A 17,200-nucleotide genomic window follows, 5' to 3' on the forward strand; every position below is an offset into this window, starting at 1 on the left:
GTGGTGGGGACAACCCAGATAAATAGCCCTTTGCGCTTAACTACAAACAATAAAAAATATGTTTCATAAATAAGTCTTCTGGCGGGTCAGCGGTAACTTTAAAAACTTGCAACACTAAAATCTGAGGTTTAATTCCCAGTGGTGTACAGAATGCAGACTGACGTTAGGTAGCTTAACATTACCAGTTTCAGAAATGAAGATTTCTTTTCTACTAATTATCTGTTTACAGCCTGTGCGAACCATAAAATCCCCAACGTAGTATCTTTCACGTCTTAACACTTTCAAAGCGAGTATTTATTTCGTTCAAGTGTCTACATTTCAATTCTCAAATCGCAACACGCCCTCTACATGTTGAACAACGCGTGAGGGGTGAAGAAAACCTCTTCAACAAACTCTTAAACAAACTATTCTGAATATATTTATCAAAATGTCTACTATCCACAGGATATTACACATATTCAGAGAAACGTTTTGGAAACGATTGATTTTTTAATCTAATAAAGATTTACAACTTAAAATCAAGAAATGTTGTCAGTATTATGTCGGCGCTTATTTAATGAATTTAAATAACGATAACTGATATTGTTTTTACTTGAACCAAACAGTCTTCTTAAACAAATGTTTATTGTTTGTTTGTTTGTTGAATTTCGCGCAAAGCTACACGATGGACTATCTGCGCTGGTCGTCCCGATTTTAGTAATGTAAGACTAGAGGGAAGGCAGCTAGTCATCACCACACACCGCCAAGTCTTGGGCTACTCTTCTACTAAAGAAAAGTGGGATTATAACGCCCTCATAGTTGAAAGGGCGAGCATGTTTGGTGCGACGGGGATTCGAACCCGCGCCTCTCAGATTACGAGTCGAACGCCTTAACCCACCTGTTAAGTTTGGTTTGGTTTTTGGAATTTCACATAAAGCTACTCGAGGGCTATCTGTGCTAGCCGTCCCTAATTTAGCAGTGTAAGTCTAGAGGGAAGGCAGCTAGTCACCACCACCCACCGCCAACTCTTAGGATACTTTTTTACCAACGAATAGTCGGATTGACCGTCACATTATAACGCCCCCACTGCTGGGAGGGCGAGCATGTTTGGCGCGACTCGGGCGCGAACCCGCGACCCTCAGATTACAAGTCGCACGCCTTAACACGCTTGGCCATGCCGGGCCCCCCCACCTGTTAAGAACTATTAAGAAATACAAAATGATTTAGTTTTATTCATATTTCTCCTTAGAGCCAAACGTGACCTAGTGATAAGCGTGTTCGAAAATCCGAGAGCTCATGGTTCACAGCACATTGCTGCAAAAACGCAGTATCCGATGCGAAGTCGTAGGTGCTCTTAAATGCGAGTACCCCGCTAGTACAGCGGTATGTCTCTGGACTCACAACGCTAAAATCAGGGGTTCGATTCCCCTCGGTGGGTTGAGCAGATAGCCCCATGTGGCTTTGCTATAAGGAAAACACAAAAACGCACAATCTTAAATGCGATGATAATATCCCATTATTCTGTCATTAAAAGAAACGTAGCTCAAGAGTTAGACGTTATCAACTATCTACATTCCTTCTAGTCAATCAGTTAAAAATTATAACCAGATTGCGCATAAATATTTGATGTAACTTTGCGCGAAAATTCTAAAACAAACAAAACATTAACATGCTTTCAAGTCACATTTACGTGCTTTTAAAAAATATACGAATCAAAATTTTTAGGTTCATAAAACTTTAGTTGTCTTGTGGATGAATGATAGAACTTGAAGAATTTTTTTTTTTTTTTTTTACAAAAGTTGATTTTAGAAGAACACCTTTGTACAGTAAAACCTATATTTCTATCACGACGGCTTAATTTAAAACTAAAAAAACTTCTTACCCTGTGAGACATAACCTGGTGGATGGAGCTGGCTGTCTAACTTTAATGCTTTCAGTCAGGTCTAAGTGTAGCATGGTGGTTAAAGCCCACACTAGTTAAATACGTCGTTCGTGAATCAGGTTTACAGTCCGTTAACCAACCAGAAAGAATTCGTAGAAGACTGGCCATCCACGTGTATCGGATTAATCAACTAACACCTCGGTAGTCCCTTTGACATTAGACCCTGCTAGCTCCTATTTTATCGAGTGAACATTGGATGAACTAAATAGGTTGCTACGGGAACGGACTCGGTATTTCTGTTTCTCGTTACTAATACTTGATACACAGTGAAAGAGTCCACGCTCGCTATGAAGGGAAAATATCTATTTTTCTACATTTCAACAACATTACAATCGTAGGTTCGTGATGACTGCTCCACATCAGTGTTGAAAAGAGTTTGTCTTATTTCTGCTTGTGTAACTCAAGCAGTTGCAACAAAATGTTTCTCAAGTTGTGATAACTGTTACTAAGAGGGAAAAAAAAAAACACTACTCGGTCATTTTTTAATATAGGCTACTCTGATTACGGTTTTACCAATACAAGTCACCGGATATCTTTTAAAGAAATATCATGTCGGACACAACTAATCAATTCGAATGTAATGAACATGTAAATACTTTGGACATTATAAATAAACAACTACAATTTCCACAGTCAAAATCACACTCCTTTCACTGTGTATCCAAGATTTCTGGTCAATAAAACGTGAACTGCATTCAACAACGAAGTTAACCTATTCAATATATATCCTGAATTTGCATTAATTAGCATATATTACAGGAGATCGACCATATAATGTTCATTATGAACATCAATCACATTGTCCATCTCTGGACAAGTCACCAGTAACAGCCATTCTAAAACACCAATTTAACAGAAAACAAATTCAGTTCGTACACCGGCTACACTTTGTTCTACATAGTCATCACATAAAACGGATAACTCATGTTAAGCCCACCCCCCCAGACATAATATATTCTACACGTATATCAAAGTAGGTTTTCTCCAATCTCTGTCCAGTTAAAGACGTGATGTTTGTAACAATATTGTAAAGATATCCAAAATGCACGTTCTTTTTCCTGTACTAACTAATCACGTACATTTATGTAAATTTATAAAAGTCTATGTTAAAAACGTACGCTATTTTAATTATTAAAAATTAGGTAATCAAAAATTCTGCATGTATTTGGTAATGACTGTAATTGGAGTAAAAAGTAATTTGTCGTGCATGGTGGAGGTTATTTTAATCGTCACGAAATTAAGGTCTGTAAAGCCAAGCAAATCGAATTTCGGTTACACAGAATTAATGTAGCTTTGATACAGGAAATGATGCTTGCTACATATTAGGAAAATTATTTTAAAAAAATGTAACTTCAAAACCATGAAATATTTTTCATAACACGAGTGATGAAAGTCAGTTCAGCTTACTAGGAACAGCTCATTTCCTGTTCTATTGACTCAGAAATGTGCTTGTTTCTGTGTTAATCGTTTAAGGAAATTTAACACTTGTATGTGTATAATAACGTTCTAATATAACATTAACAAACTTTAGCTGTTATAAATAACGTTTACTTGCAAAACATAAAACACGAAAACATTTTAACACTTATTAATAACATTAAAAATAAGAGAACAAAAAATTCTTCTTTACAGTTTGCAAACGTATCAAACTGATAATCTAACCCTAAAGAACAAGCGTCCTGTGACAATATAATACATAATTATTTTTATAACGTATTGTTAGAACAACAAGCTTGTAACATATTCTGGATACGCTACTAGAAATGATATAACACGGAAAAATGCTTGTAAATTTTGCGAATAATCCTTCCGCAACAATATTGTAAACAAATATTCATTTAACTTTGAAGGCCAGGTATGTCCAGGTAGGTTAAGGCGTTCGACTCGTAATCTGAGGGTCGCGGGTTCGAATCCCAGTCACACCAAACATCCTCGCTCTTCCAGCCGTGGGGACGTTACAATGGGACGGTCAATCTAATTATTCGTTGGTAAAAGTAAAAGAGTATCCCAAGAGTTGGCGGTGGCTGGTGATGACTAGCTGCCTTCCCTCTACCCTTACACTGCCAAATTACGGACGACTAGCGCAGATAGCCCTCGAGTAGCTTTGCGCGAAATTCAAAAACAAACATTTAACTTTGAATATCAATTAGCATTAACACTAATTTCAGTCAAGGCTGTATACAGTTGAAATATCATTCTTTATAATTTAACTTTTAACTGAATGTTTTGTGAATATTCCGTCTAAAACTATACACAGTACGTTTAATAACTACTACATAAAGTATATAGATACCTCTTTAGAAAAAGGAGATATTTATGGGTATATTAATGGATACTTATACGATTGAGTAGTACGCTTTACCACTATAAAATACGAGAAATTAGTTTAAACGTTTGAAAAGTTATGACCAAGTTGATATTGGTAGTTTAATTTACCTATTATTTTTTAACAATAAAGCACTTAACGCTTCTCAGCTCTGTATCAGTCATAATCGACCATTCATTAGACAGGCATTTCAATACTTGGGTGTTTTTTACCTCCGAGTAGTTATAATCGACCATTCCTTCACAGGTATCTCAATACTTGATATCTCAACATCCCCAATAACCACAATCGGCCGGTATTTAGACAGATCGTGTATTTAATATGCTTTCGTAATGCTCCGAACAGTTATGGTTGACCGCTACTTTCACGGATCACTCAATACCTGTCTTCTTAACAGATTCTCGCTCGATATAAGAACACACCACGACAGTCTTTCAACATACAAACAAATCATAAAACATAAGAAATGTGTACATGGGTTTGATATTCCAATAACGTAAGTTCATTCTTTTGGAAGTCGAAATTAAATGAGACATTTAAATGTTCATTACACGTTTTCCCCTTTTAATGATTGTAACGGAATTGTTATGCCTACTCTTTGTGACTATTTAAACTTTTTTTATATAAATAATTATTTGTAGCCACAGTTACAATAAATTATATGTTTGTATATTAAACTACACTTGTCGATATATATTACATTTATAATATTTGCTCACAAGATTAACACATTTAATTAACTTCTAATTTAAAATTCTCGGATATTTGGAACCGTAATACGTAACGTATGAGATATAATAAATCGGAGACTCGTCCGAGACGAATTATAATACTCAACACTTAGCGTTTTCACGCTGAGAAATGCATATTACATTAAATATCTACATGTGTAATACGTTTAATGAGACAGACTATATGAACGATGTACAAGTTATAATACTGAACAATAATAAAATGGGGTTTGTGTCCGAAATCTGAATCAGAAACAAAATTCGAAATAAATTCAAATCATAATTCAATTTATATTTATCAGTGCCAACAAAATTTGATCACGTCTCATTATCAAGGTTTTCTTGAATCACCTCTAACAACTAGAAAGTTATAACAAAAATAAATTGCTTTAAATTGCCAGAATCTTAGAACTAGAGGTTAAAAATCAATGAGAAAAAATGAACTAAAAAGCTTATTATTGAAATACTAATCGATGATGATTTGTTGACTGAGAAAGCATTAGTGTCTCCACTAGCCAATCAGTGTTGAGTGATAAAGATAAGTTAGAAATTAAATTAAAACTCAAACAAATCGAGCTTGAGCAAGCTCGTATCGAAGCTGAAAGAGAAAGTAAACGTATCGAAACCGAGAAAGAAATTAAGCTGAAAGAAATAGACATTAGAGTAAATTTCGAAGGGAAAATGACAACTTTGAATTCAATATATTAAAGTCACAACTTAATGAAAATTAAAGTTGATAACTATTTCCAGCATTTTGAGAAAGTTGTCTAAGCCATGAAACGGCCCACCGAAAAATGGTCGTTGTTGTTACAGAGTGTTCTGACTGGCAAAGTCCAGGAAGCTAATGCTACTCTCTCTCTCTCTCGAAGATTGCACAGATTATAATAAGGTTAAAGGAGTTATCCTCAAATCATAAGAGTTAGTACTGGAGGCCTATCCTTAACAGTTTCAAGGGTATAACAAGTAATATAATCAAACTTATATGGAATTCGACCACGGTAAAAAAAGGTTTATTTTGATCGATGGTGTAATTTCTATGCATATTAGAAACAGTTTTGACAGATTAAGAGAAATACGTCTTGTTGAGGAATTTAAACGCTGAAAAAGTGACGACCAAAAAACTTGGATGAAAAGAAAACTCAAACACTATAAGAAGCAGTTGTTCTTTACGATGACACTGACTCATAAAACTTTTCATAAAGAGAAATTTCCTGTCAACACAGCACAAACCTGTACTTGTTCAATCAATTAAACTATCTTCGAATATTGTTGCTAACTGAGGTTTTGAGAACCTCGCCTGATGAGCATAAAAATGTAGCTGTCGCAGGCGATGAGAAAATAGAATATTGTTGGTCGGCTACAATCAATATACTATAAGCCTCGAAAGCTATAATTGTGATTAACTTTCATTAATCGGAAACTAGAGAATTCGACATTATATACTGTACGACAACAGAAAATTAACCTTAGACGTTAGTATTTCTACGAAAATATTAAATATTTTCGTCGGGACAAAATTTCAATGTAAAGAAGAGAGCTAGCGAGCATTCCCGTTAAGTGGGGCCCCGGCATGGCCATATGGTTAAGGCACTCGAGTCGTAATCCGATGGTTGTGGGTCGAATCCTTGTCACATCAAACATATTCGCCCTTTCAGCTGTGGGGGCATTATAATGTGACGGTTAATCCCACTATTCGTTGGTAAAAGAGTAGCCCAAGAGTTGGCGGTGGGTGGTGATGATTAGCTGCCTTTTCTCTAATCTTACACTGCTAAATTATAGACAGCTAGCGTAGATAGCCCTCGAGTGGCTTAGCGCGAAATTCGAAACAAACCAAACGTGTCCAATTGCTAAAAGAAAGAAAAAAGTGTTTGAGACCGTGGGTGAGCAATAAAAGTGAAGATCTAATTCCACTATTCGGTCAAACAAGAGTAACCCAAGAACCAGCCACTAGATTCTGTTTTCAACTGTTTGTCTTATATTCAGCTTAAAATTAGAGAAAAATATTCGCAGCTAACCTTCACATAGCTTTATGTTGTTTTTCATTTCGCGCAAAGCTACACGAGAGCTATATTCGCTATCTATCCCTAATTTAACAGTGAAAGATTAGAAGGAAGGCAGATAGTCATCTCCGCTCTTTACCAACAAATAATGGGATTAACCGTCGCTTTATAACGCTCCTACTGCTGAAAGGGCAAGAATATTTGGTGGGATGGGAATTCTAACCCACAACCCTTAGATTGCGAAACAAGCGTCCTAACCCACTGAGCTATGTCGAGCGTCCTAACCCACCGAGCTAAGTCGAGCTCTTTCGGACGTTATAGCCCGGAGTATTCAAAGATTCAATAATTCTCTCTCGTCCCGCTCGCGATAGATGTTACTCATTTTTTAACAAAAAATATATCTATAATAATAAAGGGATGTGCCTATCTCTCTGTGTGTGACCACCATATCTCCAAGAGGAAGGAATCTAGACACCTGTAATTTTGCACTCATACTAAGTGGCACCTTATGTTACAGGGTCCATTAAAAATGGATACAAAATTTTAGGTTTCTAGGTTTGTTTTTTTCTCTAGGAGCTATGGCAGTCACTCATAGACTCACAAACACATCCTTTTATTATTATAAATATACACAACACCCTTACCATATACATATCATGGTATGTGGAGAGTAAGCCATAATTCAAGCTACTTTGATGATACCATATAAAGTGTCCCAAATATTTGTGTACTGTTCTGTATTAATGTCAATTTCTACATGCACAGAGTAGTTATTGAGTAGTAACAGAGAAGGTAGCATATGATTGAACAAACAAGTTCGAATTATGTTTAATGGTTTTTTAGAATATGTTCGTCAAAAGAAACACATGCACACCTGTTTTGTATGAAAGGGTGTGCTTTTGGTATAATCTTCTTTAAAACAGATCAATGCTTTGTTCAGACAATTTTTCTGAAGTACTCGTTGTAAATTCATGTCTCGTCAACATGCCTGAAGTTATTGGGCGTGAAATTGTTTGAACGTCCACAAATGGTTTGAAGTAAACGGACATTTTAAGAACAGTAGAGACCCCTAGTGTACTGTACCCAGAATCATTAGACTACAGGAAACACTAGAAGACGCCAAGTACTTACTGTTTAATACGAACTGAAATAAGGTTAGGGATGTTATTTATAATACTTTGATGTTATATTTGTGATTATGTACGTTTTGGTAAGATTCTGTTCCGATAGGTGAAATACTGAATTATACATCTTTGTACGAGTGTCTGATAAAACTGTTTGCTCATTAAATACATCATTCATGATGTTCATAGAACCTGCCTCATCATACAAAACACCTGTCTAGATGTTTAGTGTAATAGGCATTTCTCGATTTGAAAACATTAAGTGTATTTTTATTCCGTCTTAATAATAATGTTGTCACGAAATCAAAGATAATAACTGGAACATGAAACTTCTGTTAATATAGCACTAAAATCATGTTCGACTTATAAAAAAGAAACACCAGAGGAAAAATAACTATATAGCCGTTAAGCATGGGCTACATGATTAGTGCCATTGTAAGAATGTTGTTTATAGAATAACTTATGGCAGATGCTTTTGTACTTAAGGGAAAAGTTGTTTGTTTGTTTGTGGAATTTCGCACAAAGCTACTCGAGGGCTATCTGTGCTAGCCGTCCCTAATTTAGCAGTGTACGAATAGAGGGAAGGCAGCTAGTCATCACCACCCACCGCCAACCCTTGGGCTACTCTTTTACCAACGAATAGTGGGATTGACCGTGACAATATAACGCCCCCACGGCTGAAAGGGCGAGCATGTTTGGCGCGACGCGGGCGCGAACCCGCGACCTCGGATTACGAGTCACGCGCCTTACGTGCTTGGCCATGCCGGGCCATGTTTAAGAATAAATAGCAGCATATTAATAAAATTATAATAAGATCAAAGAGACCAACATTCACAAGCAAATATGACGTCTTTGTGACGCAATTGCATCATACCCAATTCTGATATCAGAAAAAATGGAAACTATTTATATCACAACTTGGGACTTAATCTTATATCAACTGGTTGACATGCACATGAATGGTTCAACCCCCAAAAAAAAAAACAAAAAAAAACTATGCTTTCCTAGCAGAATATATTAAGCAAACAGTACAAACATCAAAATTGACTAGACCTCTGTTTGGGACCTATAAAGAGTATTTTCGTAAATTGGTCGAAATATCGCTAAGCAACTGGCGAAAACTTCTAAAATTATGAGTTTAATTTTTTGACCCTCCCTTAAACGACAAAAATAAACATATCCCGCATTTTTGTAAGGCTACATATAGGACCTGTAAAAAGTACATTTGTACCAAATCCCATGTAAATTGACAGAAGTACACAGTATATAATAAAACACGAGATGAAGAGAGACGTTTTTCTTTTTTGTACCGCTCTCCCTCTCTGTAAACTTTCTACAATTCAATATACTCATGGGTTATTATGTCACTAACTAACTTTTTAAAAACACACTCCGCCAACATTTTGAAATTACTGAAACGCTGCACTGTTAAAACAAAAACTACCAAAGTCCATTTCCAACTTAAACAAAATTTATATTTCAAATCCAAGGTGTAAGTCACGGTGGGACAAAGTAGAATCGAGTTAAAAAAAATGAGCGTGTTTTTGATGCCTTATTAGGCCCAGCATGGTCAGGTGGTTAGGGTGTTCGACTCGTAATCTGAGGGTTGCGGCTCGAATCCCTATGACATCAAACATGTTAGCCATGGAGTAGCGGAGATGTCATAATATAACGTTCAATCACACTATTCGATGGTAAAAAGAGTAGCCCAAGAGTTGGCGGTGGGTGGTGATAATTAGCTGCATTCCCTCTAGTCTTACACTGCTAAATTAGGGACGGCTAGCACAGATAGCCCTCGTGTAGCTTTGTGCGAAATTCCAAACGAACAAACAATGACTTATTCACCTATAGCTCCTATCACTCTTTTAACATGCTTTCTCTTGTCTGGAATAAGCTACATATACAGTGCTTTGTGATTTTAGCACCAAATCTCCCAAATCATTACATCTAGTAAATCTTGATATTTGATAAGCAGGTCACTGAAGGTCTTTTTTTATGCTACAGCAAGACATCTGTGTTAAATATCACAGAACTGTTTATTTCAACATGTGCCGTTTTTCTCGTGAATCTATTACCAACACAACATGTTACAAAGGAAATTACCTATGAGAGTGATGGTACATTAATCATCGCTAGAGTTCCAGTCAGGTCAGCTCATTCTATGTCAATACCACCAGAGCAAACATCCTTAAACAAAATCTGATATAGTTATATTAATTTCAAATGAGCTCTTCCTCATTTATTTAGCCCTCACCAACACCACGACTAATCCTCTCTCTGTGATACCTTTGTTGTAATAGGACTTCTTAAACGACGCTGTGGTCCTCTCTTATAATCTGTTCACCATTTATTTTGATTATAGCCATAGAAGTAAAAACCCTTTCTGCCAAAACAAACGAAATGCGAGCATTATTTTCTTCTGTATATCTGATAAAAATGTAATCCTGTATAGGAATATTTAATGTTAGTTTTAAAAGATTAAAGACGAACTTACTTGTCTCAGTAAGTAAACTTTATCTTACTAGTATATAGTTTATGACCACGGTTCGGAAACCTCACGTTATAGTCAATTAAGAGCCAATTGATAAATTACTATTACACTTCGTATCCTGCTTATTCCAACCCAATCCACCCTGCTTATTCCAACCCAATCCACTCATTTCCTGTCATCAAAACAAACTGCGTACGATAACTACTCGTTACCATGGCAACTTAAGACAACCCAGAAGTATCCACACTGATTAGATTTCGTTGGTTCATACTTCTCAACAAGGTGACCAAAATAAAAAAAAAAATCCTTCCTGCACGCTAGTGGCTATGATAAAGAAATCTTTTATCCGGAGTGTGTTAAGTTTATAACTTCTTTGAATTCTCGTTGAAAAATAGGTTTCTGAGAACAAAATATTTCGTTGGAAGCTGATAGAATAAATTATGTAAAATAACATTCTTCGGGAGTAGCTTGGAAAGGGAACGTTCTACAGAAATGGGTCATGGTAAGTATTGAAAGTTCTCTCATCCACGGACACACACGCGTGGTCACATGTATTACTGAGTAAACGGGAAAATCGAGGGAAGTTCAGCTAACCCAGTATTTCTGAAATCTGCTCCCCGTAACGAACACGATTTCCGATTTAGTGGTTGTCTATTATTTAGCAAGAAAAATGTTCCTCGGTTCAAGCATTGTAGTTATTAAAAATAGATTTTAACACAAAGTTTCCATACAACACAGAATAAAATACAAATGAAAGGACATACACGTAAAGAAACGGAAAAAAAATTCAATAACTAGATTGTTAAACAAACATAGGTAACAAAAACCTAGTAACAGACAGACAGATTAGGTTCTCAGTAAGTACACATCAACGTAATGGTTTTAGACGGAACACCATATAAAGATGTGTTAGACGGGAGTTGGTTCTATGGTAAAGCTCTATTACCTGCTTTATATCCCTCTTTAAGCTTAATGTGGGTGCGTTATAGGAGTGATAGTCAATCGCTTTGCATGAATGGTGGTTGGTAAGGTGCTGCTTTCGTCGTAATTTAATACTCTAAAAATTAGGGAGGTTATAAACAGCATTAGTAACTTTACCAAAAATACAAACTACAAAGAGATTCCATTATATATATAAAGCTACACTATGGACTATCTGTAATGTACCTACAATGAAACCACTGAAGGGAGTAAAATAAAAAAGGTAGAAATAAACCTATATTAGACACAAGTTAAAACATTGTCTGCTTCTCAAAACATTCTATCCAACAAATGATAACTTGTATAGATAAAACTGAAATAGGAACCCTTATAAGACTTCTTGGACCCACGTGTTTTAGAACATTATGAACTTATATAGATAGACAGCTTCAATACTATTAATTACATTAATTGTTTACAGAAGTTTAAAATGAGAGTTATAAGATAAATGGACTTAACATAAATATTAAAACGATTTTAGTAAAGATTCCATTGCCAGTCCTAACTGTTACCTTAAAGTCAGAGCTGATATCATCTATGGTAATAGCTTCCAAGTAAGTTGTTAATAACTCATCTACCAGACAAAATCCAAACGCTGATGTTAAACTAGCCAGTATTTAAAATGTAACTGCTTTACCACCACTGGTTACAAGCAATGAAAGACAGTAAGAGTAAACGTTGTGGGTGTAAGCACCCAACTCCGTTCCCTTAACTGTTTTTCCCTGCTTACTGATTAATTTAACACCAGCGTTTGGACTTTTTCTGGTAGACAAGATGTTCCCAATGTATTTCGGGACTATTACCTTAGGTACTATCTGCGATGACGTTTTTGGTGACAGCTGGGACTGACAATAGAATTTTAATTATACGACACACACTACTTTGCTTAAATTAGGGAATACCATTCAGTCTCGTGTGAAAAAAGGTGATAAAATAGAGTCATTCCAATCTAAAACCCTCATATACTTAGATACTTCCAAATAAATTATAAAAAATATGAAATATAAGAATGTCAGAACTGTTTTTGTTGGGTATTTTCTTTAAATCTGGAGCAAACTATCATACAAATATACAGATAACATTATGAATATCGTAAATACATATTATTTCAAATTGTGAAATTCTATTAATACAAAACTTACACGAAATGGATACGTTAATATTTAATACATATACGAATTAGTTTACCATTATAAAACTAATGAAGGTTTTTGTGTACTTTATCATTAAATGTATCCGGTTTTTTTTAGTTGCACATTTTAGATGTAAAGAAATTAATACCTAGGAAAAGAAAAAAAAAAGAGACTATTTATATAGAAGTTAGGCCCCGGCATGGCCAGGTGGTTAGAACATTCGACTCGTAATCTGAGGATCCTGGGTTCGAATCTCCGTCACACCAAACATGCTTGCCCTTTCAGCCGTGGAGGCATTATGATGTGATGATCAATCCCATTATTCGTTGGGAAAAAAGTTGGCGGTGGGTGGTGATATACTAGCTGCCTCCCCTCTAGTCTTAAACTGCTAATTTATTAACGGCTAGCGTACATAGGCCTCGTGTAGGTTTGTGCGAAATTCAAAAGCAAACAAATATAGATGTTATTCTATCTATAATTAGAGGGGCACTCAATAGATACATTGATTACATTCGGTTCTCAAACAAATACAAACGTGTGTCTTTACGTCCGTCGTTATCAACGGATACGGATCATTTCTGGTGAAACAGTGAGGAGTATTTTACACAAGTCCACCACGTTTCGTCAAAACCAGATTGTCATTTAGTTATAGAGCAAAAATAGTGCAAAAAATCGGTCCCAAAATTAACAGCTGACATTACTGTGACCTTGCTTTTGATTTATGTCATTCAGCCATTTTTTGTAACAAACACACACACACACACAGTGGTGAAAACATACTGATGTATATATATATATATATATACAGTCAGTGATACGAACTCTGTGATAACGTTTAGTTTATTTCCAATAAATAACAGGTTTCGAAAGATATCCAGTAACACTCGCGAATTACTTTAAAATTGTCTAGTCTTTTTTCCCACGGAACCTTGACAACTGTCGAGGGTGGAACGTGCATGCACATAACATTAAGTTTTGTAGCTTCTTGCACAACGTGAGGGTATCTACTACTGACACCTGCTGCGCCAATGACCAATAGTACGTCACAGAATAGTACAAACCCAGCAGTCGAGAGCGTTAGTTCAGTGTATAAACAGTAAGGATGACATTACTTCAAGAATAAAAGTTGCAAACACTATCAGCGACATGGAACACACATTTGTGTTCTCTCAACCTTAAACCTCCGAAACTTCACCGTTTCTGCCTGCCTTCACTATACAGGTAATTTTCCGACCAGCTTGGTTCACTCCACACACATTTTCCTTCTAACCTCAAAAAAAATATTCTATAACTTTCACGTTATACTGTGTTCATATCTCTGTTATAGGACCAATGTTCGTTAACGTGCAAAAGAAATTTAAGTTCAAATTTTTATAACATACTTATAATAAACAATTCGTTTTCCACAAATTTCACTTATCTGTTTTTTTTTAGGTATTTATATAATAGTGTCCTTATTGTAACTGATTTACCTTTGTAGATTTATTTTAATATCTACGTTTTTTCAGTTTGATGCACGTGAGAAATATTGTTGGATGTGTATCGTGCAAGTCCTGCTTGTTCTCTAAATTTGTAGAAAATTCTCGAGAGCAAGAATCAACAATATTTTATTTACATGTTTTCTAACATTGTTGAAAGTTTGTGAATCTCGCATGATTGGCATACAAGACCGACGTGGCGAAAGATAACTATCATTATTGGTCAGCTACAGTCAGTCAGCCTCGGAAGCTATGATTGTGGTTAAACTCTTATTAATCGGAAAACTACAGAATTTGACCAGGAACGTTTAACAGATTTCAAACTTTAGGAACCGTTCAACTTCAGAAAATTAACTTCGGACGTTAGTATTTCTACGAGGACATCAGCTTGTAAGGGTGCGAGTTCAACCAGGAAAAGACAGCGCTAGCTTGAACGAGGTGTTAAAATATCAACTCAGAATTAATTTGCTCATCGTAATCCTGGATCGTCGATAAAATATTCAGTTCTAAACTGGATACAAGACTCAGTATTGTCCCTAAGTTTGTTAAACTATTGTATACAAATAATTATTTGTATTAACTATTTGTAATAACCGCTATTATAAATTGTATATTTGTTTGTATATTAAAATATATTTGTGTTAAAATAAATTATATGCATCAATCCAGGCCTGAGGAGATGGGGGGGGCGCGTCAGACGGCTGCAGTCCCAGGGCCCAGGGTCAATTAGAAGGCTAAGGGAAATGTGGGGTAAAGGATAATGTGTTCTCACTTTCATAATATACTTTAAGAAAAATCGCAATACTGCGGGAAATAGCTTTGCCTCAAAAAATACCTTTTTATCCAAAAAATGTAAATTTAACACTTCCCGCCCACCAGAAGTATTCTGCAAACGCCCATGAATGTACGACGAATTTATAAAGACTTCAAAAACGGACTCGGTGACATAACCTGCTTCTCGACGCCCCTGCATCAATCTTTTTGACAAATATCATAAATTTTATATATGTTAACATGTAATTAACTTCTGAATTAAAAGAAAATTTTCCGGCTATTTGAACTCTTAATACGCGACATAATAAATCGAACACTCATCCGAAATAAATTATAATGCATAGCATTTCCTATATATTTGATATAATTCTCTTTTTGAAACATTAAGTATAAAGATAAGAATTCGAGGTTTATGTTCACATAAATTAATCTAACAGCTTTAGTTCTTTCATTTCTTCTATGATTTTTTATCGTACTCGGTAACCTCTTCTGCTAATTTGTTACGTTCTCCCAGCTGTCTTTTGTACGCTGTGAAAGACACCAAGAAACCGGATTTAGTAACAAAAAGGGGGGAGTATATAGATAACAATAGCAACAAATATTGGAAACTAGAAACCGCGTAGTTTAGTTTTTGTGGTACTGATTTATGCTTTATAAAAGTAGAATAAAATATCTTGTATCTCAAGACGACTGGTATGGGTATTAAAACTTTTACTGAACAACGTTTCAAACTCTCCTTGTTAACCCGAAGATGACCTACGAAGGTCAAAACGTTGTTCTCTACTTTTCATCAATAAAAGTTTTAACACCGAAACCATGCGTCTTGAGATACATTTTTTACATCAAGTGGGTTTCTCGCCATCATGAAACTTCTGTGGGCGAGCTTGAACTTACAGTGACTTGTGTCCCAGTTAACGAGATGTGTGAACGAAATTTGAAATGTAAACGTTCTACACCAGTATTTTATAAGCCCAACATCTATGGAAACTAATATAAAGAAGAAATATTCTAATATTAATAACAACATTAAAACAATAGCGCTGTAATGATCAAAGTTGAAGCATATTCTCTCGTTCACGATGAAAACTTAAGTGCATGAACTATAGTTTAACTTCAAACAGATTAAATATTTTATAAGAAATAACAATCACTAAAGTTCATAAGATCGAGCTAACTGTACCCTACCGTTAGCAGTCCAACGAATAATAGACTTCACTCATTCATATAGTAATATCTTGATGGACAGAGGAACCTATAAAGTAAGACATATTTTCTAGCACAGAGATGATAACCACGTCTCTTTTCTGCTAAACTTAAAACGTTTGTGATTTTGAAACTAACTGCGTGACATGGGCAAATTTAATTACATGCATATTAAAAGGTTCTTGGTAAAATGCCCCCCCCTCAGAGGCACAACGATATGTTAGTGGACTTCTACTACTAGAAACCGTGCTTCGATACCCGTGATGAGCAGAGCACGCATAGCCCTTTGTATAGCTTTGTGCTTAATGACAAATAACATAAAATTAATATTTTTGTTGGCGCCTAGGCGAATATATCGCTATGTGGTTCCATCCGAGTACCGATTTCATACGAGAATCACCACACGAGTTAAAAAACTATAAAAGTTGAGAAAAACCAGTTTAAGTATGACATTAGTGACAAAGTTAGACTTGAACAAATAAATACGGAATTATAAATATTTAAACATTCAGCATAAAATGTTAAATTAAACAATACTTACAACGTTAGTAACACACTACTCACCTACTTGCCAAATATTACAATAGCACACGTTTGCTGTAACTATGTAAATATTCTTACAGAACTGCGACCGAGTGTGCTTGCAGCTTGCGTTTTATTTACTGTTCAAGTACATCTTACAACCAAACTAATGACTCAAACTACATAAGACTTAAAAAATTATTTTAGCAGGGCGAGGTATTCCATCAGCCCGACATGGCCAGGTGGTTAGGACGCACAATCTGAGTGTCATGGGTTCGAATCCTCGTTACACTTCACATGCTCACCCTTAAAGATCTGGGGGCATTATAATGTTACGGCCAATCCCACTACTCGCTGATTAAAAAAAAGTAACCTAAAAGTTGGTGGTGGGTGGTGATGACTAGTTGCCTCCCCTCTAGTCTTACACTGCTAAATTATGAATGGTTAGCGCAAATAGCCCTCATGTAGCTTTCCGCGAAATTCAAATCAAACAAGATAGGTAGGTATATCACATTT

At 35.7% G+C, this 17,200-nt stretch overlaps 1 protein-coding gene across 3 annotated transcripts in view; it reads right to left on the reverse strand.

Annotated features, from left to right (window-relative positions):
- The window catches only part of LOC143229818 (BTB/POZ domain-containing protein 6-B-like), a 34,631-nt gene extending 17,859 nt beyond the window's left edge, over positions 1-16,772 (reverse strand). Inside the window, exon 1 of one of the 3 annotated variants that reach the window (XM_076462641.1) lies at positions 16,727-16,772. The gene's annotated coding sequence lies outside the window, so the exon portion shown is untranslated. Of the gene's footprint in view, positions 1-1,861; positions 2,563-16,144; positions 16,256-16,726 lie in introns of those variants that run through there. The other 2 variants (XM_076462632.1, XM_076462624.1) reach the window with 2 other exon arrangements.
- Between the last annotated feature and the right edge of the window lie 428 nt (positions 16,773-17,200).

This window comes from Tachypleus tridentatus, chromosome 1 (genome assembly GCF_004210375.1).
Source record: "Tachypleus tridentatus isolate NWPU-2018 chromosome 1, ASM421037v1, whole genome shotgun sequence".
NCBI classification, from domain to species: domain Eukaryota; kingdom Metazoa; phylum Arthropoda; class Merostomata; order Xiphosura; family Limulidae; genus Tachypleus; species Tachypleus tridentatus.